The sequence below is a fragment of the Azolla caroliniana genome, unplaced genomic scaffold, assembly GCF_043228905.1.
Source record: "Azolla caroliniana isolate FFs.n. ecotype wild unplaced genomic scaffold, voAzoCaro1.0.p SCAF_10, whole genome shotgun sequence".
Classification (NCBI taxonomy): Eukaryota; Viridiplantae; Streptophyta; class Polypodiopsida; order Salviniales; family Salviniaceae; genus Azolla; species Azolla caroliniana.
Genome location: NW_028230445.1, coordinates 5,131,359 through 5,158,186, shown reverse-complemented (window position 1 = coordinate 5,158,186; position 26,828 = coordinate 5,131,359). Strand labels below are relative to the sequence as shown.

Genomic DNA, 26,828 nt, shown 5'->3' with positions numbered 1-26,828 from the left:
GAAGTGAAAATTTTCATGGACTAAATCAAGTTAGAGTATGATCATTTCATTCCCAAAGACTCATCTCCGCAATCCCCCATTGGCATGCATGCCTATGGATAGTCGACTAGGGTGGATAAGAATGGCCATCTTGGTTAGTTTCCACGTCACTTGAAAGATATTATGATCCATTTACCAATGGGTGCTTAACCAACAACCTTTAGATAAGCTCTCTGCTACTACATAAATGTAACCATAGGGCACTTTGCATCGGTAAGAGATATCTATGGAGTTGGTAAGGTTGCCCAATGGAGACCATGTGGTCATGGGTTGACCCCTACATTCCATAGTGGCATCTAGTAAAATAAGAGATATATATGGAGTAATAAAGAGATGAGAAATTTGGGTTTCAAATCCAAGATTACCCCTACATTTCATAGTGGCATGTAGTGAATTAAGAGATATGTAAGAAGTATCTAATAAAGAGGTGAGAAAATTAGATTTTGAACCCAAGACGTAGTGTAACAATTTACCACTAGGGTAAGTTAATTATAACAAAAAATAAGCATCTAGTAATTGAAGAGATATGTAAATAGTATCGAATAGAGAGCTGAGAAATTTGGTTTCGAACCCAAGACGTAGTGCTTGTAGTGTAACAACTTATCACTAGGGTAAGGTAATTATGAAGAGAGAGAGAGAGAGAGAGAGAGAGAGAGAGAGAGAGAGAGAGAGAGTGTGTGTGTGTGTGTATTAACGATTTGCCAAACTCTTTATTCTTCTCCATTTCTTAGGACATGTTGCATACTCTATATGCATCTCAACAAGGTATAATGAAAACGATTCCATCTTATGGCTCTTCCCAAGACACAAGCTTTTGTAAGATTTGGTTGCATCACTATTTGGTGCATTTGCAAGAGTTGGTTACTTGTAAACTAGTTCTTGGCATGAGTTTGCTATTAAGTTTCCCAACACTGTATTCATGCCCAAAAGATATGTTGGACACTTAGCTCTTTTCTTCGCAGATTCTGTCGAAATATATCATATATGGTTCTATCTTATCATGATTCATTTTTAGACAACTACATAAAGACATGATACATTTTCTACCATTGTTTACATCACTACATGGTGCCTTTGTTAGACTCATTCAATGGTTCAGAGGTGCTCACTATAAAAGTTATGTTTGGGGTATGCATAGACATATAATATCCTCATGGACCTTTCAATATACAAATCAAGCATCACAAGGATCAATAGTTGACATGCATCTTTTCGGTATATTTTGTCGACCACGAGTTCTTAGGTAAAAGCAATGGATAGTGTCCAGTGCAATCACGTGGCACATCCATGATCCATGAAGCAGCTTTGACTCGCGATAACTTAGGCAATATGGTATTTCGCATGCCTTCATTTATAGACAGTATGCAACAACATTTGCCGATATGCAATAAACTCCTTGAAATTTACCCCATGGATGTTGAGTTATAGTTGATCCATGATACATTACTACATACATGCACTTCAAGGTCGCGTTCATCACATTCATCAATAATCTCATATATTTATTCCATTCAAATCACAACTTGGATTACCCTTACAATTGATCCCGCATGTTCTTTCATGGATTTTATGCATCTCACATGTTTGGCAAAATGTTATATTGGATTAACATTTTATAATAGGTTGATGTTTGAATCATTTTACTTCCTTCTCGGGTCCGATGTGAACTATCATGGAGAGTGTAAGTCGACATGCCAATCTCTCTCAATATGTTTGGCACCATTTGGGATGATATTCACGAATGATTGGCTGATTGTTTAGAGGCATATTCTATGGAGGCTGATATGCTAGAAGATGAACAATCACGTCCAGAAACAGTTGGCTATCCTTTACAACATCAATCCTTTTTATTGATTAAAAGGTGGCAAGGGCTAGACATGTGCTCTTAAAGGTGTCGGAATGGACACACTTTCTATGCCGAGGGATCGAAGTGTGAGCAACGAGGGATCGAAGTGTGAGCAACGAGGGATCGATCGCACCGCGCCACGATGTGGTGAGCGAGAGCCTTTTGAGTGTGCTTTGCCCAGCTCGTGGGGATGCAAAGTGTTGTGTTTGGGAGGGTTTACACGTGTCAATGTCCGCGTCCGCGTCCATGTCCATATCCTTTCGAGTGTTGTGCTTTGCCCAGTTCGTGGGATGCAACCAGATGTGTTTGGGAGGGTTTACACGTGTCCGTGTCCGTGCCCGTGCCCGTGCCCGTGCCCGTGCCCTGTTCCATTTCCATGTGACATGTGACATGTCCATGCTCTGTTCCATGCCCATGTCCATGTCCATGCTCTGTTCTGCTCTGCCATGGCCGCGCTCTCCATGTGTCTGCCTTTATTTTGATTTGAACTAGAATCTCCTTCTCTCTCTCTCTCTCTCTCTCTGTGCTCTGCTCTCTCTCTGCAAATTCCTCCTCCTCCCCTTCTTCCATCTTTCAGCTCAAACCTTTAATTTCCTTTCCTATCCTTCCATCTCTCTTTCTGTCTCTGGTCATTCACACCTCCTGCTTGCCCTCCTTATTTGAAGAAAGAGAAGCTTCCCTTTGTGTGTGTCAAGCAATCATGTGAGGAACCAAGAAGAAACCATGACAAACGATAATGGTTTACATCTTCTTCTACGAAAGAAGAAGTAGGTGAAGACGAGGTTTAAAATCTCACGTCTCAGACTGACATAGAAGAAGAAAAGATCGAAGGAACATTCATTCTTTTCTAAGAGGAAGAAGAAGGCATTTGGGCCTAGGATCTTGCATCGGCATATCCTCAATGCTTTCCTCACTCCCCCGGCTCCTCTACCCCTTGCTAGCCCTTGAAGGGTACAATTAGTCGTCCGAGAGGCAAGGTGATTATCATCATATGATCTCCTCCCGGTGCACTCGTGGGTATTCCCGCACATATCACCATATTGTGAAATGTTGAAGATATGAAATGCTCTCAAGAATAGCTCCCATTCCATTACGTTCTAAGTTACATTTTATAGACTACTCTTAGCGTGGAGGGTGTTCTCTCGCTCCAATTAGCTCTTCTAATTATGGGGCTTGGTAGGGGCCTAATTTGGGTGTGGTCCATGTGGTGGTAGGGGCCTAATTTGGGTCTGGTTCATGTGACCGCCACAGTTCCCCCTTGTAAAAAATGTTATTGTGCAGTCGGATCGTGACAGGGCGTGGACGACGGTTCTAGGTGGGGGGATGACAAGGGCGTGGGCGTGGGCATGAGTGTAGGCGGGGGCAATGGTAGCTTATGAAAGGGCTTCATGTGAGACTGGTGGGCAAAGGTAGAGCGGTTGTTGGGGGCGCGGCGGAGCATATATGTAGTGTTGCGTATTTGCTTTTAAACTTCGAAGGGACTGATCCATCAGTGCATGAGCGACTCGCTGAGGCCTCAACGACGGATGGGGAAATAGACGAGGACTTTGTCGCCGACGTGGTATTGATGGTCGGTGTGGCTTGCTTCGTGTTGTTGTTTTTGACGTAGTTGTGCTTGGTGCAGGTTGCTCGTGATGGCTTTGCGGAGGAGGGGTTGGAGTTGTTGCAGGTGGGACCACCAGGACACTGTGTTAGAGTGGAGTCATGTGATTGGTTGTGGGACTGCCACTTTTGGGGGTAAGCGCGGGTCCCTTCTGTAAAGGGCCCGAAATGGGCTAATGCAGGTGGAGGCTTGCACAGTTGTGTTGTAGGCATTCGTAACAAAGGGCAAGATCTGGTCCTAGGTCGAGTGCAACGGATCGATGTAGGCCAAGCTTTGTTGTTTTAAGGTTCGATTGAGGCGCTCCGTCAATCCATTCCTCTGCGGATGGTAGGGTGACGTGAATAATTGTTGGATTCCTAATTGTGTAGAAACTAGGCATAGGAGCTCGCTGTTGAACTGGGGTCCTCGATCGGACAAGATTTGGAGTGGGCAACCATGGGGGAAGATGATTTTCTCTTGGAGGCGATGGTCGTAGCCTCTGGGATAACAACCGTCTCAACCCAACACGTCAAGCACTCGGTTATGACGAGGATGAATTTGTTCCCTTCTTGTGACTCGGGAAAGGGGCCCATAATGTCCTATCCGACAATTTCAAATGGAGCTTGAACTTGTATCGGATGTAAGAGGCCTTGAGCCAAAGGGGCACAAAGTGTTGGGGGTACAATCTCATATCCGTAGAGGAACATTGACACGTGGTTGGCGGGGAAGGCAAATCCGTACGTGATAGTCTACCACCATCTGGCTTTCTTTTTCACTTCGAGAGGTTCGACGTAGTTGCAGGGGTTTGTCGTCTCCTGCTTCTCATCCATGCTCCGAACGAGTTGTACGGTCGATACTTCCAACACGTGGATGTCATTGTAGTATAGTGGTGAGTATTCCTGCCTGTCACGCGGGTGACCCTGTTCGAACCCCTGCAACGGCGCGAAGGCCGTGTCGAATACGATGTCACTTCCTAGGGCATTGGGGCCTAGGACCCCGCACCAACATATCCTCAATGCTTTCCTCGGTCGGCCGGATCCTCCCTTGTGAGGTATAGTCGGTCGTCCGCAATGCAGGGCGCATATGGCCATAAGATCCCGTCCCAGTGCACTCCTGGGTTTCCCCGCCCATATCCGTACGAATTTCGTTGCAAATCCCTTGCTGGCGACGACACCGGGCCTTGTTTTCAACATTCCCATCTATGCTCCGAACTAGGGCATTAGGGCATTGGGACCTAGGACACCGCCCCGGCATATCCTGAATGATTTCCTCGGTCCGTCGGATCCTCTTCTATTGTTGCGAGCCCTTGTGAGGTACAGTCGGTTGTTCACAATGTAGGGTGCATATCGCCATATGATCCCGTCCGAGTGCACTCCTGGCTTTTCCCGCCCATATACGTACGAATTTCGTTGCAACCCCTGTGCTAGCGATGAAACCGGGACTCGTTTTCGAAATTCCCATCCATGCTCCGAACGAGTTGTACGTTTGATATTTCTAACGCGTGGATGTCGTTGTAGTATAGTGGTGAGTAATCCCGCTTGTCGCGCGGGTTCCCTGGGTTCGATCCTCGGCAATAGCGTGAAGGGCGGGTCCAGTCTGATGTCACCTCCTAGGGCAAAGCATATCCTCAATACTTTCCTCGCTCCCTCTCATCCTCTACCCCTTAAGAGCCCCTATGGGGTATATTCGGTCGTCCGCGGGGCAAGGCGCATATCGCCATATTATCTCCTCTTAGTGCACTCGTGGCTATTCCTGGCATATCCTCAATACTTTCCTCGCTCCCTTGCATCCTCTACCCCATGAGAAAGCTTGTGGAGTACATTCGGTCGTCTGCGAGGCAGGGTGCATATCACCATAGGATCTCCTCTAAGTGCACTCGTGGGTATTCCCGCCCAGACATGGACGAATTTCATTGCAACCCATCTATTGGCGACGAAATCGGGCCTCGTTTTCAACATTCCTAGCCATGCTCCGAACAAGTTGTACGATACATCCAACACGAGGTTGTCGTTGTAGTATACTGGTGAGTATTCTTGCTTGTCATGCGGGTAACCCGATTCGATCCCCGGCAATGGCGCGAAGAGTGGGGCGAATCCGATGTCACCTCCTAGGGCATTGGCGCCTACGATTTCGCACAGGCATATCCTCAATACTTTCATCGCTCCCCTGCATCCAACCCATATGCGTACATTGATACCCTTGTGCTAGCGATGAAACCGGGCCTCGTTTTCGACATTCCCATCCATGTTCTGAACGAGTTGTATGGTCAATACTTCCGACACAAGGATGTCGTTGTAGTATAGTGGTGAGTATTCCCGCCTGTCACGCGGGTGACCCGGGTTCGATCCCCGGCAACGGCGCGAAGGGTAGGGCCAATCCGATGTCAAGCCTCCTAGGGCATTGGGGCCTACGACACCGCACCGGCATATCCTCAATGCTTTCGGCGGTCCATCTGGTCCTCTACCATCGTTGGGAGCCCTTGTGAGGTACATTTGGTCGTCCGCAATGCAATGCGCATATGGCCATATGCTACCGTCCGAGTGCACTCATGGGTTTCCCAGCCCATATCGTACGAATTTTGTTCCAACGCTTGTGCTAGCGACGGAACCGGGCCTCATTTTCGAAATTCCCATCCATGCTCCGAACGAGTTGTGCGGTCCGACGCAAGGATGTCGTTGTAGTATAGTGGTGAGTATTCCCGCCTGTCACGCGGGTGACCCGGGTTCGATCCCCGGCAACGGCGCGAAGGGTAGGGCCAATCCGATGTCAAGCCTCCTAGGGCATTGGGGCCTACGACACCGCACCGGCATATCCTCAATGCTTTCGGCGGTCCATCCGGTCCTCTACCATCGTTGGGAGCCCTTGTGAGGTACATTTGGTCGTCCGCAATGCAATGCGCATATGGCCATATGATACCGTCCGAGTACACTACTAGGTTTCCCAGCCCATATCGTACGAATTTTGTTCCAACGCTTGTACTAGCGAAGGAACCGGGCCTCGAATTCGAAATTCCCATCCATGCTTTGAACGAGTTGTGCGGTCCCACACAAGGATGTCGTTGTAGTATAGTGGTGAGTATTCCCGCCTGTCACGCGGGTGACCCGGGTTCGATCCCCGGCAACGGCGCGAAGGGTAGGGCCAAGCCGATGTCAAGCCTCCTAGGGCATTGGGGCCTACGACACCGCACCGGCATATCCTCAATGCTTTCGGCGGTCCATCCGGTCCTCTACCATCGTTGGGAGCCCTTGTGAGGTACATTTGGTCGTCCGCAATGCAATGCGCATATAGCCATATGATACCGACCGAGTGCACTCCTGGGTTTCCCAGCCCATATCGTACGAATTTTGTTGTCGTTGTAGTATAGTGGTGAGTATTCCCGCCTGTCACGCCGGTGACCCGGGTTCGATCCCCGGCAACGGCGCGAAGGGTAGGGCCAAGCCGATGTCAAGCCTCCTAGGGCATTGGGGCCTACGACACCGCACCGGCATATCCTCAATGCTTTCGGCGGTCCATCCGGTCCTCTACCATCGTTGGGAGCCCTTGTGAGGTACATTTGGTCGTCCGCAATGCAATGCGCATATGGCCATATGATACCGACCGAGTGCACTCCTGGGTTTCCCAGCCCATATCGTACGAATTTTGTTCCTACGCTTGTGCTAGCGACGGAACCGGGCCTCATTTTCGAAATTCCCATCCATGCTCCGAACGATTTGTGCGGTCCGACACAAGGATGTCGTTGTAGTATAGTGGTGAGTATTCCCGCCTGTCACGCGGGTGACCCGGGTTCGATCCCCGGCAACGGCGCGAATGGTAGGGCCAATCCGATGTCAAGCCTCCTAGGGCATTGGGGCCTACGACACCGCACCGGCTTATCCTCAATGTTTTCGGCGGTCCATCCGGTCCTCTACCATCGTTGGGAGACCTTGTGAGGTACATTTGGTCGTCCGCAATGCAATGCGCATATGGCCATATGATACCGTCCGAGTACACTACTGGGTTTCCCAGCCCATATCGTACGAATTTGTTCCAACGCTTGTGCTAGCGACGGAACCGGGCCTCGAATTCGAAATTCCCATCAATGCTTTGAACGAGTTGTGCGGTCCCACACAAGGATGTCGTTATAGTATAGTGGTGAGTATTCCCGCCTGTCACGCGGGTGACCCGGGTTCGATCCCCGGCAACGGCGCGAAGGGTAGGGCCAATCCGATGTCAAGCCTCCTAGGGCATTGGGGCCTACGACACCGCACCAGCATATCCCCAATGCTTTCGGCGGTCCATCCGGTCCTCTACCATCGTTGGGAGCCCTTGTGAGGTACATTTGGTAATCCGCAATGCAATGCGCATATGGCCATATGATACCGTCCGAGTGCACTCCTGGGTTTCCCAGCCCATATCGTACGAATTTTGTTCCAACGCTTGTGCTAGCGACGGAACCGGGCCTCATTTTCGAAATTCCCATCCATGCTTTGAACGAGTTGTGCGGTCCGACACAAGGATGTCGTTGTAGTATAGTGGTGAGTATTCCCGCCTGTCACGCGGGTGACCCGGGTTCGATCCCCGGCAACGGCGCGAAGGGTAGGGCCAATCCGATGTCAAGCCTCCTAGGGCATTGGGCCTACGACACCGCACCGGCATATCCTCAATGCTTTCGGCGGTCCATCCGGTCCTCTACCATCGTTGGGAGCCCTTGTGAGGTACATTTGGTCGTCCGCAATGCAATGCGCATATGGCCATATGATACCGTCCGAGTGCACTCCTGGGTTTCCCAGCCCATATCGTACGAATTTTGTTCCAACGCTTGTGCTAGCGACGGAACCGGGCCTCAAATTCGAAATTCCCATCCATGCTCCGAACGAGTTGTGCGGTCCGACACAAGGATGTCGTTGTAGTATAGTGGTGAGTATTCCCGCCTGTCACGCGGGTGACCCGGGTTCGATCCCCGGCAACGGCGCGAAGGGTAGGGCCAATCCGATGTCAAGCCTCCTAGGCCATTGGGGCCTACGACACCGCACCGGCATATCCTCAATGCTTTCGGCGGTCCCGCCGGTCCTCTACCATCGTTGGGAGCCCTTGTGAGGTACATTTGCTCGTCCGCAATGCAATGCGCATATGGCCATATGATACCGTCCGAGTGCACTCCTGGGTTTCCCAGCCCATATCGTACGAATTTTGTTCCAACGCTTGTGCTAGCGACGGAACCGGGCCTTATTTTCGAAATTCCCATCCATGCTCCGAACGAGTTGTGCGGTCCGACACAAGGATGTCGTTGTAGTATAGTGGTGAGTATTCCCGCCTGTCACGCGGGTGACCCGGGTTCGATCCCCGGCAACGGCGCAAAGGGTAGGGCCAATCCGATGTCAAGCCTCCTAGGGCATTGGGGCCTACGACACCGCACCGGCATATCCTCAATGCTTTCGGCGGTCCATCCGGTCCTCTACCATCGTTGGGAGCCCTTGTGAGGTACATTTGGTCCTCCGCAATGCAATGCGCATATGGCCATATGATACCGTCCGAGTACACTACTGGGTTTCCCAGCCCATATCGTACGAATTTTGTTCCAACGCTTGTGCTAGCGACGGAACCAGGCCTCGAATTCGAAATTCCCATCCATGCTTTGAACGAGTTGTGCGGTCCGACACAAGGATGTCGTTGTAGTATAGTGGTGAGTATTCCCGCCTGTCACGCGGGTGACCCGGGTTCTATCCCCGTCAACGGCGCGAAGGGTAGGGCCAATCCGATGTCAAGCCTCCTAGGGCATTGGGGCCTACGACACCGCACCAGCATATCCCCAATGCTTTCGGCGGTCCATCCGGTCCTCTACCATCGTTGGGAGCCCTTATGAGGTACATTTGGTAATCCGCAATGCAATGCGCATATGGCCATATGATACCGTCCGAGTGCACTCCTGGGTTTCCCAGCCCATATCGTACGAATTTTGTTCCAACGCTTGTGCTAGCGACGGAACCGGGCCTCATTTTCGAAATTCCCATCCATGCTTTGAACGAGTTGTGCGGTCCGACACAAGGATGTCGTTGTAGTATAGTGGTGAGTATTCCCGCCTGTCACGCGGGTGACCCGGGTTCGATCCCCGGCAACGGCGCGAAGGGTAGGGCCAATCCGATGTCAAGCCTCCTAGGGCATTGGGCCTACGACACCGCACCGGCATATCCTCAATGCTTTCGGCGGTCCATCCGGTCCTCTACCATCGTTGGGATCCCTTGTGAGGTACATTTGGTCGTCCGCAATGCAATGCGCATATGGCCATATGATACCGTCCGAGTGCACTCCTGGGTTTCCCAGCCCATATCGTACGAATTTTGTTCCAACGCTTGTGCTAGCGACGGAACCGGGCCTCAAATTCGAAATTCCTATCCATGCTCCGAACGAGTTGTGCGGTCCGACACAAGGATGTCGTTGTAGTATAGTGGTGAGTATTCCCGCCTGTCACGCCGGTGACCCGGGTTCAATCCCCGGCAACAGCGCGAAGGGTAGGGCCAATCCGATGTCAAGCCTCCTAGGCCATTGGGGCCTACGACACCGCACCGGCATATCCTCAATGCTTTCGGCGGTCCCGCCGGTCCTCTACCATCGTTGGGAGCCCTTGTGAGGTACATTTGGTCGTCCGCAATGCAATGCGCATATGGCCATATGATACCGTCCGAGTGCACTCCTGGGTTTCCCAGCCCATATCGTACGAATTTTGTACCAACGCTTGTGCTAGCGACGGAACCGGGCCTCATTTTCGAAATTCCCATCCATGCTCCGAACGAGTTGTGCGGTCCGACACAAGGATGTCGTTGTAGTATAGTCGTGAGTATTCCCGCCTGTCACGCGGGTGACCCGGGTTCGATCCCCGGCAACGGCGCAAAGGGTAGGGCCAATCCGATGTCAAGCCTCCTAGGGCATTGGGGCCTACGACACCGCACCGGCATATCCTCAATGCTTTCGGCGGTCCATCCGGTCCTCTACCATCGTTGGGAGCCCTTGTGAGGTACATTTGGTCCTCCGCAATGCAATGCGCATATGGCCATATGATACCGTCCGAGTACACTACTGTGTTTCCCAGCCCATATCGTACGAATTTTGTTCCAACGCTTGTGCTAGCGACGGAACCAGGCCTCGAATTCGAAATTCCCATCCATGCTTTGAACGAGTTGTGCGGTCCGACACAAGGATGTCGTTGTAGTATAGTGGTGAGTATTCCCGCCTGTCACTCGGGTGACCCGGGTTCGATCCCCGGCAACGGCGCGAAGGGTAGGGCCAATCCGATGTCAAGCCTCCTAGGGCATTGGGGCCTACGACACCGCACCGGCATATCCTCAATGCTTTCGGCGGTCCATCCGTTCCTCTACCATCGTTGGGAGCCCTTGTGAGGTACATTTGGTCGTCCGCAATGCAATGCGCATATGGCCATATGATACCGTCCGAGTGCACTCCTGGGTTTCCCGGCCCATATCGTACGAATTTTGTTCCAACGCTTGTGCTAGCGACGGAACCGGGCCTCATTTTCGAAATTCCCATCCATGCTTTGAACGAGTTGTGCGGTCCGACACAAGGATGTCGTTGTAGTATAGTGGTGAGTATTCCCGCCTGTCACGCGGGTGACCCGGGTTCAATCCCCGGCAACGGCGCGAAGGGTAGGGCCAAGCCGATGTCAAGCCTCCTAGGGCATTGGGGCCTACGACACCGCACCGGCATATCCTCAATGCTTTCGGCGGTCCATCCGGTCCTCTACCATCGTTGGGAGCCCTTGTGAGGTACATTTGGTCCTCCGCAATGCAATGCGCATATGGCCATATGATACCGTCCGAGTACACTACTGGGTTTCCCAGCCCATATCGTACGAATTTTGTTCCAACGCTTGTGCTAGCGACGGAACCAGGCCTCGAATTCGAAATTCCCATCCATGCTTTGAACGAGTTGTGCGGTCCGACACAAGGATGTCGTTGTAGTATAGTGGTGAGTATTCCCGCCTGTCACGCGGGTGACCCGGGTTCGATCCCCGACAACGGCGCGAAGGGTAGGGCCAATCCGATGTCAAGCCTCCTAGGGCATTGGGGCCTAGGACCCCGCACCGGCATATCCTCAATGCTTTCGGCAGCCCATCCGGTCCTCTACCATCATTGGGAGCCCTTGTGAGGTACATTTGGTCGTCCGCAATGCAATGCGCATATGGCCATATGGTACCGTCCGAGTGCACTCCTGGGTTTCCCAGCCCATATCGTACGAATTTTGTTCCAACGCTTGTGCTAGCGACGGAACCGGGCCTCATTTTCGAAATTCCCATCCATGTTCCGAACGAGTTGTATGGTCAATACTTCCGACACAAGGATGTTGTTGTAGTATAGTGGTGAGTATTCCCGCCTGTCACGCGGGTGACCCGGGTTCGATCCCCGACAACGGCGCGAAGGGTAGGGCCAATCCGATGTCAAGCCTCCTAGGGCATTGGGGCCTACGACACCGCACCGGCATATCCTCAATGCTTTCGGCGGTCCCGCCGGTCCTCTACCATCGTTGGGAGCCCTTGTGAGGTACATTTGGTCGTCTGCAATGCAATGCGCATATGGCCATATGATACCGTCCGAGTGCACTCCTGGGTTTCCCAGCCCATATCGTACGAATTTTGTTCCAACGCTTGTGCTAGCGACGGAACCGGGCCTCATTTTCGAAATTCCCATCCATGTTCCGAACGAGTTGTATGGTCAATACTTCCGACACAAGGATGTCGTTGTAGTATAGTGGTGAGTATTCCCGCCTGTCACGCGGGTGACCCGGGTTCGATCCCCGGCAACGGCGCGAAGGGTAGGGCCAATCCGATGTCAAGCCTCCTAGGCCATTGGGGCCTACGACACCGCACCGGCATATCCTCAATGCTTTCGGCGGTCCCGCCGGTCCTCTACCATCGTTGGGAGCCCTTGTGAGGTACATTTGGTCGTCCGCAATGCAATGCGCATATGGCCATATGATACCGTCCGAGTGCACTCCTGGGTTTCCCAGCCCATATCGTACGAATTTTGTTCCAACGCTTGTGCTAGCGACGGAACCGGGCCTCATTTTCGAAATTCCCATACATGCTTTGAACGAGTTGTGCGGTTCGACACAAGGATGTCGTTGTAGTATAGTGGTGAGTATTCCCGCCTGTCACGCGGGTGACCCGGGTTCTATCCCCGTCAACGGCGCGAAGGGTAGGGCCAATCCGATGTCAAGCCTCCTAGGGCATTGGGGCCTACGACCCCATACTAGCATATCCTCGGCAATGGGTTTGATTCTCTACCCTTGTGAGGTACAGTCGGTTGTCCGCAATGCAGGGCGCATATGGCCAAATGATCCCGTCTGAGTGCACTCCTTGGTTTCCCCGCCCATATGCGTACGAATTTCGTTCCAATCCCTGTGCTAGCGAGCGTCATTTTCGAAATTCCCATCCATGGTCCAAATGAGTTGTACGATCGATAACACGTGGATGTCGTTGTAGTATATTGGTGAGTATTCCTACCTGTCACGCGGGTGAACCGTGTTCGATCCTTCGCAACGGCGCGAAGGGCGGGTCGAATACGATGTCATCTCCTAGGGCAAAGCATATCCTCAATGCTATCCTCGCTCTCTCGCACCCTCTACCCCTTGAGAGGCATTGTGGGGTACATTCGACCGTCCACGAGGTAGGGCGCATATCGCCATATGATCTCCTTTGACTGCACTCGTGGGTATTCCCGTCATATCCTCAATACTTTCCTCACTCACTCGCATCCTCTACCCCATGAGAGCGCTTGTGGGGTACACATTCGATCGTCCGTGAGGCAAGGCGCATATCACCATATGATCTCCTCTGACTGCACTCGTGGGTATTCCCGCCCATACACAAACGAATTTTATTGCAACCCGTGCACTGGCGACGGAACTGGGCCTCGTTTTCAACATTCCTAACCATGCTCCGAACGAGTTGTTTGATACATCCAAAACGAGGTTGTCATTGTAGTATAGTGGTGAGCATTCGTGCCTGTCATGCAGGTAACCCGAGTTCGATCCCCGGCAACGACGTGAAGAGCGGGACGAATACAATGTCACCTCCTAGGGCATTTGCGCCTAGGATCTCACATGGGCATATCCTCAATACTTTCATCGCTCCCCTGCATCCTCTACCTCTTGCAAGCCCTTGCGGGGTACAATCGATCGTCTGCAACACAGGGCGTATATCGGCAGATGAGACCGAGTGCACTCGTGGGTTTTCCAACCCATATGCGTACGTTGCACAACCCTTGTGCTAGCGAGGAAACCGAGCCTCGTTTTCGACATTCCCATCCATGCTCTGAACGAGTTGTACGGTTAATACTTCCAACACGTGGATGTCGTTGTAGTATAGTGGTGAGTATTCTCGCCTGTCACGCGGGTGACCCGGGTTTGATCCCCGGCAACGGCGCAAAGGGCGAGACCAATCCGTTTTCACCTCTTAGGCCATTGGGGCCTAGGACACCGCATCGGAATATCCTCAATGCTTTCCTTTGTCCGTCGGATCCTCTACTATCGGTTGTCCGCAATGCAAGACGTGTATCGCCATATAAAATACCGTCCAAGTGGACTCTTGGGTTTCCCCGCCCATATCGTACGAATTTCGTTCCAACCCCTATTCTAGCAACTAAAGCGGGCCTCGTTTTCAAGATTCCCCTCTATGCTCCGAACAAGTTGTACAGTTGATAATTCCAACACGTGGATGTTGTTGTAGTATAGTGGTGAGTATTCCCGCCTGTCATGCGGGTGACCCGGGTTCGATCCCCGGCAACGGCGCGAAGGGCGGGGCCAATCTGATGTCACCTCTTAGGGCATTGGGGCCTAGGACACCGCACTGGCATATCCTGAATGCTTTCTTTGGTCCGTCGGATCCTCTACCATTGTTGCGAGCCCTTGTCAGGTACAGTCGGTCGTCCGCAATGCAGGACGTGTATCGCCATATGATACTGTCCCAGTGGACTCCTGGAGTTCCCCGGCCATATCGTACGAATTTCGTTCCAACCCTTGTGTTAGCGATGAAACCGGGCCTCGTTTTTGAAATTCCTATCTATGCTCCGAACAAGTTGTACGGTCGATACTTCCAAGATAGTGATGAGTATTCCCGCCTGTCATGCGGGTGCTCGGGTTCGATCCCCTGCAACGGCGTGAAGGGCGGGTCGAATTCAATGACACCTCCTAGGGCATTGGGGCGTAAGGCCCCGGATTGGCATATCCTCAATGCTTTCCTGGGTGGGCTGGATTCCCTACCCTTGTGAGGTATAGTCGGTCATCCGCAATGCAGGGCGCATATCGCCATATGATCCCGTTCGACTGTCCGAGCGCACTCTTGGGTTTCCCCGCCCATTTCCATACAAATTTTTTTGCAACCCCCTTGCTAGCGACGACACCGGGCCTCGTTTTCGATATTCCCATCCATGCTCCGAACAAGTTGTACGGTCGATACTTCCAACACGTGGATGTCGTTATAATATAGTCGTGAGTAATCCCGCCTGTCACACGGGTGACCCGGGTTCGATCCCCGGCAACGGCATGAAGGGCATTCACAATCCTATGTCACCTCCTACGGCATTGGCGCCTAGGACACCGCACCGGCATATCCTGAATGCTTTCCTCGGTCCGTCGGATCCTCTACCATTGTTGCAAGCCCTTGTGAGGTACAGTCGATCGTCCACAATGCAAGGCGCATATCGTTTTCGACATTCCCATCCATGCTCCGAACGAGTTGTACGGTCGATAACTTCCAACACGTGAATGTCATTGTACTATAGTGGTGAGTATTCCCACCTGCAAACCCTCTTCTTATGGTAAGACAGGGCGAGAAGAAGAAATAGAAAGACAGAGAGATCATCATTGATATGATGGATTGGGGTTTCTTGTTATGGAATTGAACGAGGGAGGAGCAAAGTTTTGGAATACCTTTGAGAAGGGAGAAGTTGAGAATTGTGCTCTCATTCATTTAATTGGGAAGGAATGGTGGATGAATGATTGGATTAGGACGGTTCTCTCACCAAAGAGCTCCTCTGAACCAGCTTCATCCATGCAAAATGTGGTCTTCATATAAAATTACTGTTGTTTCTGTTGAATCTGGAGTAATGGAGGCGGACGAGCTGCTGTTTTCTGGCCTGCACAGAAAATGTCGAACACACACACAGAGGAAAAACAGAAAGAGAAAGACAAAACTTTTTCGGGGGCAAACGAAACCCTCATTTCTATTAGTTTATATACCTATGCGTAAATAGTAAGAAATTACAGATTTGGCCTTTTCTTACTATCAATCTCCCACTAAAAGGCCAAACTAGGGATCAACAAGGCTAATGGGGAGATTGAACAAGACCTACACATCCTACTTGATGAGTATGTTACACAATGTACAAGAAACAATGTGTAACCTCATGACCTAAGTTATCCCCATCAAGTGGCAGCAATGCTCTAGTGCTTCGTGCGATAGAGCCTTGGTCAACGCATCTGCGGCATTGTCTTGAGAGACAACTTTCTCAAGCCTAATATAGCCAGCAGCTATGCATTCTCGAATGAAGTGATATCTCACTCCAATATGCTTGGTCTTCGCATGGTATACTGGGTTTTTAGCCAATGCAATGGCACTCTGACTATCACAAAACAATATGGGTACAAGCTTAGATATGCCCATGTCACAAGCTAATCTGGACAGCCATACGGCTTCCTTACAAGCTTCGCTAGCTGCGACATACTCTGCTTCTGTAGTGGACAGAGCAGTACATTTTTGGAGACGAGATCTCCAAGATATCGCACCTCCCATAAACTGAAAAATATATCCTGAAGTGGATTTTCTGCTGTTAGAGCAGCCAGCATAATCAGAATCTGTGTATCCGATGATGGATACAGTTCCACCACCTAAACATAGACACCTATTCTTAGTGCCACACAGATATCTTAAAATCAGTTTAACTGCCTCCCAATGTTTATTACCAGGATTGGACATAAATCTGCTCACAGCTCCCACTGCGAAAGCAATGTCTGGTCTGGTCGCTATCATAGCGTACATAAGACTCCCAACAGCGGATTGATAAGGAACCTTGGACATGAATTTCTTGTCCTCATCGGATGTGGGGCAATCACGTGTGCTCAGATTTACATATGAAGGTAGTGGAGTGCTTAACGGCTTCGCATTCTCCATATTAAACCTCATGAGCACTTTCGATATGTACTCAGCCTGAGACAAGTAAATACATCGCTTACTCCTATCACGAGTGATACGCATACCAAGGATATGTTTTGCATCTCCCAAATCCTTCATGTCAAAATTCTGGCTCAAGTTTTTCTTTAACGAGGATAACTCATCCTTGTTTTTACCAGCAATAAGCATGTCATCAACATATAATATCAATGTGATAAAACTCCCATCTGAACAGTTTTTCGTATAAAGACATGCATCTTCATTGCTTCTAGTACATCCTTGAGTCTTCATAAAGGCATCAAATTTCTGATACCATAACCTCGGGGACTGCTTAAGCCCATACAAACTCTTCTTGAGTTTACATACCAAATGTTCTTTTCCCAATACTTCATAACCTTCTGGTTGTTCCATATAAATGTCCTCATCAAGGTCCCCATGCAAGAAAGCAGTCTTCACATCCATTTGGACAAGTTCCAAATTCTGATTTGCAGCCAATGAAAGCAACATACGTAATGTAGTCATCTTAACTACAGGAGAAAAGGTTTCATCAAAGTCAATTCCATATTCTTGCTTGAAACCTTTTGCAACCAAGCGTGCTTTATACTTTGGAGAAGCACTATCAGATGTATACTTATACTTGTATACCCATTTGCATGGCAATGCTTTCCTGTCCTTTGGCAAAGGTACTAAATCCCAAGTACCATTTTTATAAATGCTGTCCAATTCACTTTGCATGGCCTGTTTCCATTTCACATGGTCATTTACAGATATGGCTTCATTGTAACATGAAGGCTCACCGGCATCTGTTAGCATTACATAATCAACAAACTTACTAGGTGCCTTGGGCACACGCATAGATCTCCTCAATGAATCCTAAACCTGAGTGCCATCAGGTTGTGCATGAGAAACCTCATTCTGAGCATCATCATTATGAGCATATTCTTGCTGAAAAGCATCATTTTGCACATCATTGTGCTGAGCATTATCATTTTGGGCATCTTCATCCTGGTCAATAACAGTTTTTTGTGACTGCGAAGCATCTACATCAATAAGATTTTTCTGTTTTTCATCAACAAAAGGCGTACTATCTTTAAATGCAACCTTTCTCACTTCTACCTCCTTTACGGACTGTTTATGCATTTTGTTCTCGTCAAAAACAACATCACTACTTCTGACCACAGTACGTGTGTCAGGGTCCCATAAGCGATATCCAAACTGTCCATCAATTCCGTAACCAAGAAATATACATTTTCTGCATTTATAGTCTAATTTCTTTCTTAAAGTTTTTGGAATGTGTACATACGCTTCGCATCCAAAAAATCTAAGATGAGCATAATGAGGTGTCTTGCCAGTCCACACCTCTTGTGCCACTCTTAGACCTATGGTTGTGTTCGGTGATAGGTTAATCACATGGACTGCTGTTAAAACAGCTTCTGCCCAAAAACCTTGCGAGAGGTTTGCATGGTGTAGCATGGAGACGACTCTGTCCTGGATGGTTCTATTCATCCTCTCAGCTGTCGTGACTCTTGAGTAGGAAGCAGAGAGAGAGCGATGGCGATAGAGATAACGATAACGATAGAGATGGCGAGAGCGGTAGAGATAGCGATAGTGATAGCAAAAGAGAGTGAAAAAGGGAGAGAGTGCGAGAGAGAGAAAAGTATAAGTGAGAGATAAGAAATGGGAATGAGATTATATTATGAGAAAGAAGATTACAAGGAGTAGGCTAAGGGCTAAAGACTGGTGTTGAACCGAATGAGTTGTGATGAGTGTATGGACTCTTATTTATAGGCCCTTATGGAGTATTCTAGAATGTTCTAGAATATTTTAGATATTTATGAATAATAATAATAATAAATATAATCATGAAATATTCAAGAACATTCTAGAATAATCTAGAATGTTCTAAATATCTCGTAATAACTAAACATATAATTATTATGATTACATCTCACATATGTTATTACAATGGTTAAAGTACAATATGTAAACCAAGAGGTTATGGGTTCGATTCCTGGTTCGCCAAGATGAATGTCATGATAAGCCAAGATGTATGTCTTCATGACATTATCCCCCCTTTTCGATGACGAGTTGCACGAGTCGGAAGAAAAGAGTTCAGACTTGGTTTATGAGGATATTGGTTGTGAAATGCAACAACCATGTCAGAGGCATTGGCAAGATGTTCGACAGGCTCCCATGTTCGATCATTAGGTGTATAGCCTAACCAATCAACCAAGTAGTATAGTTTGTTGCGAATGATCTTGGAGTCGAGGATAGCGGCAACCTCATATTCAGAGCCATTGGAAACGTCAATTGGAGGTGGGGGAGGTGTAACACGACCCGGAATAGAGCTCGTTGTGTAGGGCTCCAAAAGTGAAACATGGAAGACCGGGTGAAGACGCATATGAGGAGGAAGATCAAGACGAAATGTCACATCATTGATCTTACCACTTATGACATATGGGCCAAAACGTTGATAATCCAATTTGTAGCAAGGTCGGGTCGTTTTAATGCTACCTTGTAAGAGCCATACACGATCGCCTACTTGAAATGTAGTCGATGAATCACGCCGATGACGGTCAGCAATCTTCTTTTGAGTGTTTTGGGCTTCACATAAATGATGCAAAAGCATATCCTGAACTTCTTGGAGTCGAGTGAGCCGATCTTCAGCAGCTGGGTTTTTTGGGAGTTCAGGATGTTCAAGCATCGTCCAACGAGGATGGTACCCAATGTTTGCAAAAAATGGGGAATATCCAGTAGAAGAATGCTCGGAGTTGTTATAAGCAAATTCTGCCAAAGGTAGTAAATCCACCCAATCATCTTGTTGATAGTTGACAAAACAACGTAGATATTGCTCGACTGTTTGGTTGGTGCACTCACTCTGCCCATTAGTCTCTGGATGGTAGCCGGAAGAGAGTTTACAAGAAGTATGTAAGAGTTTGAACATGTGCCGCCAAAATTTCGAGATGAATTGGGGACCCCGATCACTGATAATATCATCCGGAAGACCATGATGGCGAAACACCTCCCGCATGAGTAAATCAGCTGTCTCTAGACTAGTAATGGTCTTTGTGCATGGAAGGAAATGTGCCATCTTCGTAAAACGATCGACAACCGTGAGAATCGAATCAAAACCCTTGGAAGGTGGAAGATCCGTAATAAAGTCCAAGGAAATAGATTTCCATGGGCTCTCCGGAATAGGCATTGGCTGTAATAAGCCATATGGATGATGTCGAGGCTTTTTTGATCGGCAACATGTATCACAGCTACGAACATAATCCGTAACAAAATGGCGAAGCCGTGGCCACCAATATCGGCGAGAAATCAACTCAAAAGTCTTGTGGATGCCGAAGTGTCCCGCCATTGGTGTGTCATGACATTGTTGCATGACTTTGAGTCGAGAAGGACCGTCAGGCACATACAAGAGAGTTTGTCGAAAAAGTAACCCATCATGCCAACTAAACTGGGTGTAGTCTAGACGAGGATTTTGAGTTTGGGAGCTAGATGCACGATTTGGGATAATATGGCTCAAAATCTCTTGGGCGAACGCATCAGTCGCAATCTGCTCACGAATGGAATCAAGAAGCCTTGAATCTCCCGGTGTGTTGATGGTATGCATTGCCATTATTCGTAGACGATCAGGACCTAAGAGGATTTGCTTTTGGCTTTCAAATGCGGCCTCTCCAGGTTGAAGTTCCATATACAAACGTCTAGATAAAGCATCTGCTTTTCCTTGTTGCATCCCAGGGCGATATAGAATTACAAAATCGAAACGAGTTAAGAACTGCGCCCAACGAGCTTGTCGTCGATTCAAGACTCGAGCACTTTGAAAGTATGTTAGATTTTTATGATCATTGTAGACAATAATCTGCTGAGAAGAACCCTCCAGAAAATGACGCCATTGTTGAAAAGAATCCACAATGGCAAGAAGCTCTTTGTCGTGAATCTCATAGTTGATTTCTGCGGCTTCAAATTTTCGTGAGTGAAAAGCCACCGGGTGCAGTTCACCATCATCACCAATTTGGGATAGTACACTTCCGAGTGCGAAATCCGATGCATCAGCTTCAAGTATAAAGCGCCTCATTGGATCGACATGGATTAAGATTGATGCGGATGTAAATGCTTGCTTTAAACCCTCAAATGCAGAGTTCGCATCTATACTCCATACAAATGGTCGATTCTTGTGCGTCAGTTGAGTGAGGGGCAACACAATTTTTGAATAATCTTTGATGAACTTGCGATAAAAGTTTGCGAACCCCAAAAAACATTGCACATCTCGCACGGACTGTGGTGTTTGCCAATCCAAAATTGTTTGAACCTTTGATGGATCCATAGAGATGCCATTTGAAGAGACTATTTACCCCAAAAACTCCACTTGACATTGGTCGAAACTACACTTCTCCAATTTTGCATAGAGACCATACTCTCGTAGCCGTTGCAAAACTTGGCGAACATGTATATCATGTTCTTCTTGAGTTTTTGAGTAGATCAAGATATCATCCAGGTAAACAATGATGAAGATATCGAGGAAGTCTCGAAAAATATCATTCGCCATATGTTGGAAGACTGTTGGTGCATTCGTGAGGCCAAAAGGCATCACTGTGTACTCAAAATGACCATAGCGAGTGCGGAACGCCGTCTTCCATTCATCCCCAGGACGAATTCGAACAAGGTTGTAGGCACCTCGAAGATCTAACTTCGTGAAATACTTTGCTTCACTGAGGCGTTCTAGAAGGCTTGAGATCAATGGGAGAGCATATCGGTTTCTAACGGTCACTTTATTCAAGCCTCGATAATCCACGACCATACGAAGCGTACCATCTTTCTTCTTAACGAAAAAGATGGGTGCACCAGCATGAGATTTTGAATGTTGGATAAAACCATTTGCCAAGTTCTCATTGATATATTCTCGAAGAACCTCTAACTCCGTGGGCGAAAGATTATAAATTGGTCCCCATGGAGGCTCTTTTCCTGGCTGCAAATCAATTGGGCAATCATATGGTCGATGCTCTGGTAGTCTATTAGCCTTCACCTTATCGAACACATCGGAGAATTCTATGTACTTCTTTGGTAGTTGGACCCCCAATTCTTGTGAGCTAGATGAGGGAGTTGCTAAAACCGCAAATACCATCATGTCTTCCTTTCTTCCATCCTCTCGTAATTGATGTATAGAGATTGTTGAAATTGTGGGGGATCCTAGATCCTTAGTTGGAGCTTCAAGAGACTTGGATTGTACGGTGACCTCTTCAATAGTTCTTTTTCTCCAATCAATGGTTGGGTTATGTAACTCAAACCAAGGAAGACCAAGAACTAGAGAGTGCTCCGGACTACTAATGATGTTAAATGAGATGACACTAGCCAAATTACCTAGGACTACACGAATTGGTTCAGACTCTTCGACTATATCTCCTGATGCTATAGGGCGACCATCGATGACTCCTACAGCTACTGGGTTTGGGAGTTTTTTCAAGATGATGTTTTGAGTCAATGCAAACTCGCGATCCATGAAACAAGAATTGGCTCCGGAATCTAGGAGGGCAGAGGCTAGGGCGCGATGACCTGTAGATGTGCTAAGCTCGACTTGTGCAGAAAAAACTCTACTAACTTGATTTGATGAAATGGAACCACAACTAGGTACTGACTCTACATAACTAGGATGGTCCAACCAAATGGCTCCTATTTTGGCCGGACTTATTCGTTTAACACATCCTCTAATTGGCTCAAGACATCAAATCTATTCTCATGGCATGGGCTATTAGGCTTAGTACTTAAGTTATTAGAAGTGATAGTAGAACTTGATGTAGGGTTGTCATGTGCACTTACTTGGTAAACTTGACGCCTGGGTTTATGTGGACAATTCACAGCTATATGTCCTGGACCACCACAGTAGAGGCATAGGCGATGCGCCCGACGTCGTTGTTTCTCAGCATCTGATAAGGGCCCTCGACGTTGTGTCGACTCTATTTCCATCGGAGTGGGACCATCCCTCGTAACGGGTCTAGAACCTTGTGGCGGTGTGGCGACTATAGAAGCGTATGTCTGTTCCGGTTGGCGGCGTAACATTTGTTGACGTTCAGAACGTCGCTCAAATAGGCGATTATCACATCGCACAGCTCGGCTAATAGCTTCAGTAAGAGACTTTGGATCTTCATGGAAAGTAAGAAGAAGATCTTTGACATCGTTACGCAAACCCTGACGGAATTGATCCATTAAGGCTGCCTCATCCCAAGGGATGTCGCATGCCAAGAGACGGAAATCTGCGGCATAAGCTGAAGCGGGACGATCTCCTTGTCGGAGTCTTCGAATCTTGTTTATTGCAGTCCTAGTGCTATCCGTATCTCCAAAACTAGCTTGAAACTCCTTAACGAATGCCTCGAAATCCTCCAGTAATGGTGATTTCTTCTCAAGAAGTGGTGCAAACCATGCTAACGCTGTACCGCTTAGCAAGGTTCCTATTAATCCCACACGGGCAGCATCAGTTGGATACCGATTGGGATGTAACTGAATCACCAAACGAACTTGATTCAGGAAACCTCGAAAGAGAGATCTGGTACCATCAAACTTGGCAGGGAGGCTAATCTTTGGTTCCCTTGGGGAGTTTTGAACCCCCGCCGCTTGTTCTCGTAATGTTAATATAGTAGCCTCAAGTTGATGAACCCGTTGTGATAACTCCTCATATTGATGAGCTTTCTCAGTATTGACTTGTTGAAGATCCCCGAGTAGCCTTTGATTTTCTTGCTCTAATGCCACAAACTTAGTGGTGAGCATATCGAGCTCCGAAAGGACACGCATATACTCTTGCTTGCTGACCGACTCCATAACCGCGGGGGAAAAAGAAAGAAGGATAAAGAAGAAAGCTTGCTAGGGTTATTGGAGAAAGGGAAAAGAAATATTCGGTTCAAACTGTCGTGACTCTTGAGTAGGAAGCAGAGAGAGAGCGATGGCGATAGAGATAACGATAACGATAGAGATGGCGAGAGCGGTAGAGATAGCGATAGTGATAGCAAAAGAGAGTGAAAAAGGGAGAGAGTGCGAGAGAGAGAAAAGTATAAGTGAGAGATAAGAAATGGGAATGAGATTATATTATGAGAAAGAAGATTACAAGGAGTAGGCTAAGGGCTAAAGACTGGTGTTGAACCGAATGAGTTGTGATGAGTGTATGGACTCTTATTTATAGGCCCTTATGGAGTATTCTAGAATGTTCTAGAATATTTTAGATATTTATGAATAATAATAATAATAAATATAATCATGAAATATTCAAGAACATTCTAGAATAATCTAGAATGTTCTAAATATCTCGTAATAACTAAACATATAATTATTATGATTACATCTCACATATGTTATTACAATGGTTAAAGTACAATATGTAAACCAAGAGGTTATGGGTTCGATTCCTGGTTCGCCAAGATGAATGTCATGATAAGCCAAGATGTATGTCTTCATGACATCAGCCACACCATTTTGGACAGGGGTGTAAGGAGCTGTAAACTCTCTCCGAATACCTCTAGACTTACAAAAGTCAACAAATTCGTGAGAGGTATACTCACCTCCATTGTCCGAACGTAAAGCCTTAAGCTTTATGTCCTTTTCTAGCTCAACCGAACTAAGCCATTTTTTGAAAGTGGGGTATACATCATCCTTTCCCTTAATTGGATAAGCCCAAACTTTCCTAGTGGCATCATCAATGAAAGTAACAAAATATAGGGCACCATCCAAAGATCTTGTGGGCATAGGTCCACAAACATCCGTGTGGACAAGATCCAATGGTTTAGTGGATGAGTTTACACTAGTCTTATGTGCACTTCTAGTTTGCTTACCATGTTGACAATGCTCACATAAGGCAAAATCAGAGAATGACAACTTAGGTAAGTGGCCATAACGAGATAGGATTTCCATGCCATTTCTTGACATGTGGCCCAAACGACCATGCCAAATGCTCGTCATTGGCTGGTCTGTGACAGCCAACAAGTGTTCCTTTTGATGAACAAATAGAGGGTAGAGGGAACCAACTTTGTTCCCTTTTGCAACAATCATATTTCCTTTCGTTATACGAAAGGATTGAGAAGCAAACATCACCTTATATCCATTGTCATCAAGCTGACCAACGGAGATCAAACTACGAGTTAGTTGGGGAACATGGCGTACATCTTTAATGGTCAAATGAGCACCATCACTAAAATGCATTGAGATATCTCCAATGCCAATCACATCGCATTGATGTGAGTCTCCAAGTCGAACTTTCCCAAGCGACTTGGCTTCATAACATGTGAACCACTCTCTATGTGGAGTCACATGAAACAATGCACCGGAGTCCAACAACCACGTATATGATGGAGAAAAGACCGTGTTCACCCCAGCATGTGTGCTAACATCATCTAGGACCAAGATGTCCGTCTCACCACATGTTGCATTTACTTCCTCCGTTTCCAACGAGGAAGAGGGACCACTAGATTGTCTACCATGCCCTCTAGCACTATCTTTCTCCTTATTTTTAAGGGCATAACAATCTTTCTTAAGGTGACCCTTTTTATGACAGTAATGGCACTCCATATTTTTCTTCCTAGATTTGCTTCTACCTCTATCATTTCCACCACTATTTCTTGTTTGGCTCCTACCACGTTGTTGGTTCTTGCGAGGACCAACATCAGAAACATTATATGCATCTCCATTGTGTGATGCAATCACAGATTTTCTACGAATTTCTTCACCCAAAAGAGCTCCACATATGTCATTATAGACTAATTTCCCATTTGGTGCACTTGCACTAATAGCGGTGCAAAAAGTGTTCCATGAGCTAAGCAAAGTGCATAACAAAAATACACATTTCAACTCATCATCAAAAATCATTTTCTGAGCCAGTAATTGTGACCATAATGCATCAAAATCATTCAAATGAGAAGCGACACTGTCATTGTCCTTCATTCGAAGATCATAAAGTTTTCTCATTAGATAAACTTTGTTTGATGCGGTCTCTTTTTCGTATGTACTGGATAGTTTAGTCCATAGCTTTTCAGCTGAGTCACAGTCCAAGACCGTGAAATACACGTTGTCAGCCAGGTGCAGTCTTATGGTAGACATTGCCAAGAGATCGAGCTCTTCCCAATCGTCCTTGGTCATGCCCTCGGGTCTCTTGGCTTCACCACTTATAGCTCTTAATTGCCTTCTTTGAATCAGGACATCTCTCATCTGATTCTTCCACAGGGCAAAGTTGGATCCGTCAAATTTACGGATCTCAAGGTGGTCTTTTCCACTCATAGGGTGATTTCTATGGGAATTGAACGAACCACCACGTGAGGTACTTGAAACCTCGGACATTTCAGAGGCAGCCATTCGGAAGCTAGGTAAACTTGGTCAATCCCAAATATAAACAACTAACAATAGTTGAGACACTACTCCCTACCTAGTCTCAAGCCGTGTTCTAGGGTAGGTATACGTGTTCGATTGAGGACAACACCTCTTTCTTATATCAGCCAAGGTAAAATGTCTGTAACCAAGACGTAACTTCCAACGTCACAAACTCACATCAAGTGAGCAAGCATCGAAAGGAAAAAAAAAAAAAAAACCAAACACAGGTTCTTTTGCGTGTAAATCCTCACTTCTGAAACAACAAGTCTTCTCTGTTTCTACCTTCCACCAAGGTCTATTTTTCCCCAAAAAATAGGCACACAAAAAAAAACTGTTCAAGACGGAAACGTGTAGTAGATATTACCTCTGTCGAGGTCCTGAAAAATAGCATGCGCAGAGGGGGAAAACGCAGAAATGTAGATGCTTGTTGCTACACACAGTCTCACAAAGTCCACGCTCTGATACCACTGTTGAATCTGGAGTAATGGAGGCGGACGAGCTGCTGTTTTCTGGCCTGCACAGAAAATGTCGAACACACACACAGAGGAAAAACAGAAAGAGAAAGATTCTTACTATCAGTTTCTTAAGGAAAATGATATACATCACATTTGAAAGAGAAAAAATTGAAAGAAGAAGAACTTTGATTAAGAGGTTTTAAAGAAGAAGGCTTGGAGAAGAACATGGAGACTAATCTATACTTTCTGAAAATCTTCAATAAGTTTGAAACATTTACATATCCAAAGTCGAAGATTTCTCACGTACAGTTTCATCGGAACATTGAACAATCTCGGATACATGCTAGATTAAGAAGAAAAACCTCTAGTGATCTCTCAGCTGAATATCAAATCCTTCTC

General features: G+C 47.4%; 10 non-coding genes across 10 annotated transcripts; all 10 read left to right on the top strand.

Annotated features, from left to right (window-relative positions):
• The first annotated feature begins 5,755 nt into the window (after nt 1–5,755).
• TRNAD-GUC (transfer RNA aspartic acid (anticodon GUC)) lies at nt 5,756–5,827 on the top strand. Its single transcript has one exon. It is a non-coding gene; the product is annotated as a tRNA-Asp (tRNA).
• A 311-nt stretch (nt 5,828–6,138) lies between these two features.
• TRNAD-GUC (transfer RNA aspartic acid (anticodon GUC)) lies at nt 6,139–6,210 on the top strand. Its single transcript has one exon. It is a non-coding gene; the product is annotated as a tRNA-Asp (tRNA).
• Nucleotides 6,211–6,521: 311 nt separating this feature from the next.
• TRNAD-GUC (transfer RNA aspartic acid (anticodon GUC)) lies at nt 6,522–6,593 on the top strand. The gene has a single exon. It is a non-coding gene; the product is annotated as a tRNA-Asp (tRNA).
• A 606-nt stretch (nt 6,594–7,199) lies between these two features.
• On the top strand, nt 7,200–7,271 carry TRNAD-GUC (transfer RNA aspartic acid (anticodon GUC)). Its single transcript has one exon. It is a non-coding gene; the product is annotated as a tRNA-Asp (tRNA).
• A 693-nt stretch (nt 7,272–7,964) lies between these two features.
• On the top strand, nt 7,965–8,036 carry TRNAD-GUC (transfer RNA aspartic acid (anticodon GUC)). The gene has a single exon. It is a non-coding gene; the product is annotated as a tRNA-Asp (tRNA).
• A 310-nt stretch (nt 8,037–8,346) lies between these two features.
• On the top strand, nt 8,347–8,418 carry TRNAD-GUC (transfer RNA aspartic acid (anticodon GUC)). Its single transcript has one exon. It is a non-coding gene; the product is annotated as a tRNA-Asp (tRNA).
• Nucleotides 8,419–8,729: 311 nt separating this feature from the next.
• Nucleotides 8,730–8,801, top strand: TRNAD-GUC (transfer RNA aspartic acid (anticodon GUC)). The gene has a single exon. It is a non-coding gene; the product is annotated as a tRNA-Asp (tRNA).
• Nucleotides 8,802–9,495: 694 nt separating this feature from the next.
• On the top strand, nt 9,496–9,567 carry TRNAD-GUC (transfer RNA aspartic acid (anticodon GUC)). Its single transcript has one exon. It is a non-coding gene; the product is annotated as a tRNA-Asp (tRNA).
• Nucleotides 9,568–11,026: 1,459 nt separating this feature from the next.
• TRNAD-GUC (transfer RNA aspartic acid (anticodon GUC)) lies at nt 11,027–11,098 on the top strand. Its single transcript has one exon. It is a non-coding gene; the product is annotated as a tRNA-Asp (tRNA).
• A 1,093-nt stretch (nt 11,099–12,191) lies between these two features.
• On the top strand, nt 12,192–12,263 carry TRNAD-GUC (transfer RNA aspartic acid (anticodon GUC)). The gene has a single exon. It is a non-coding gene; the product is annotated as a tRNA-Asp (tRNA).
• Nucleotides 12,264–26,828: the final 14,565 nt, after the last annotated feature.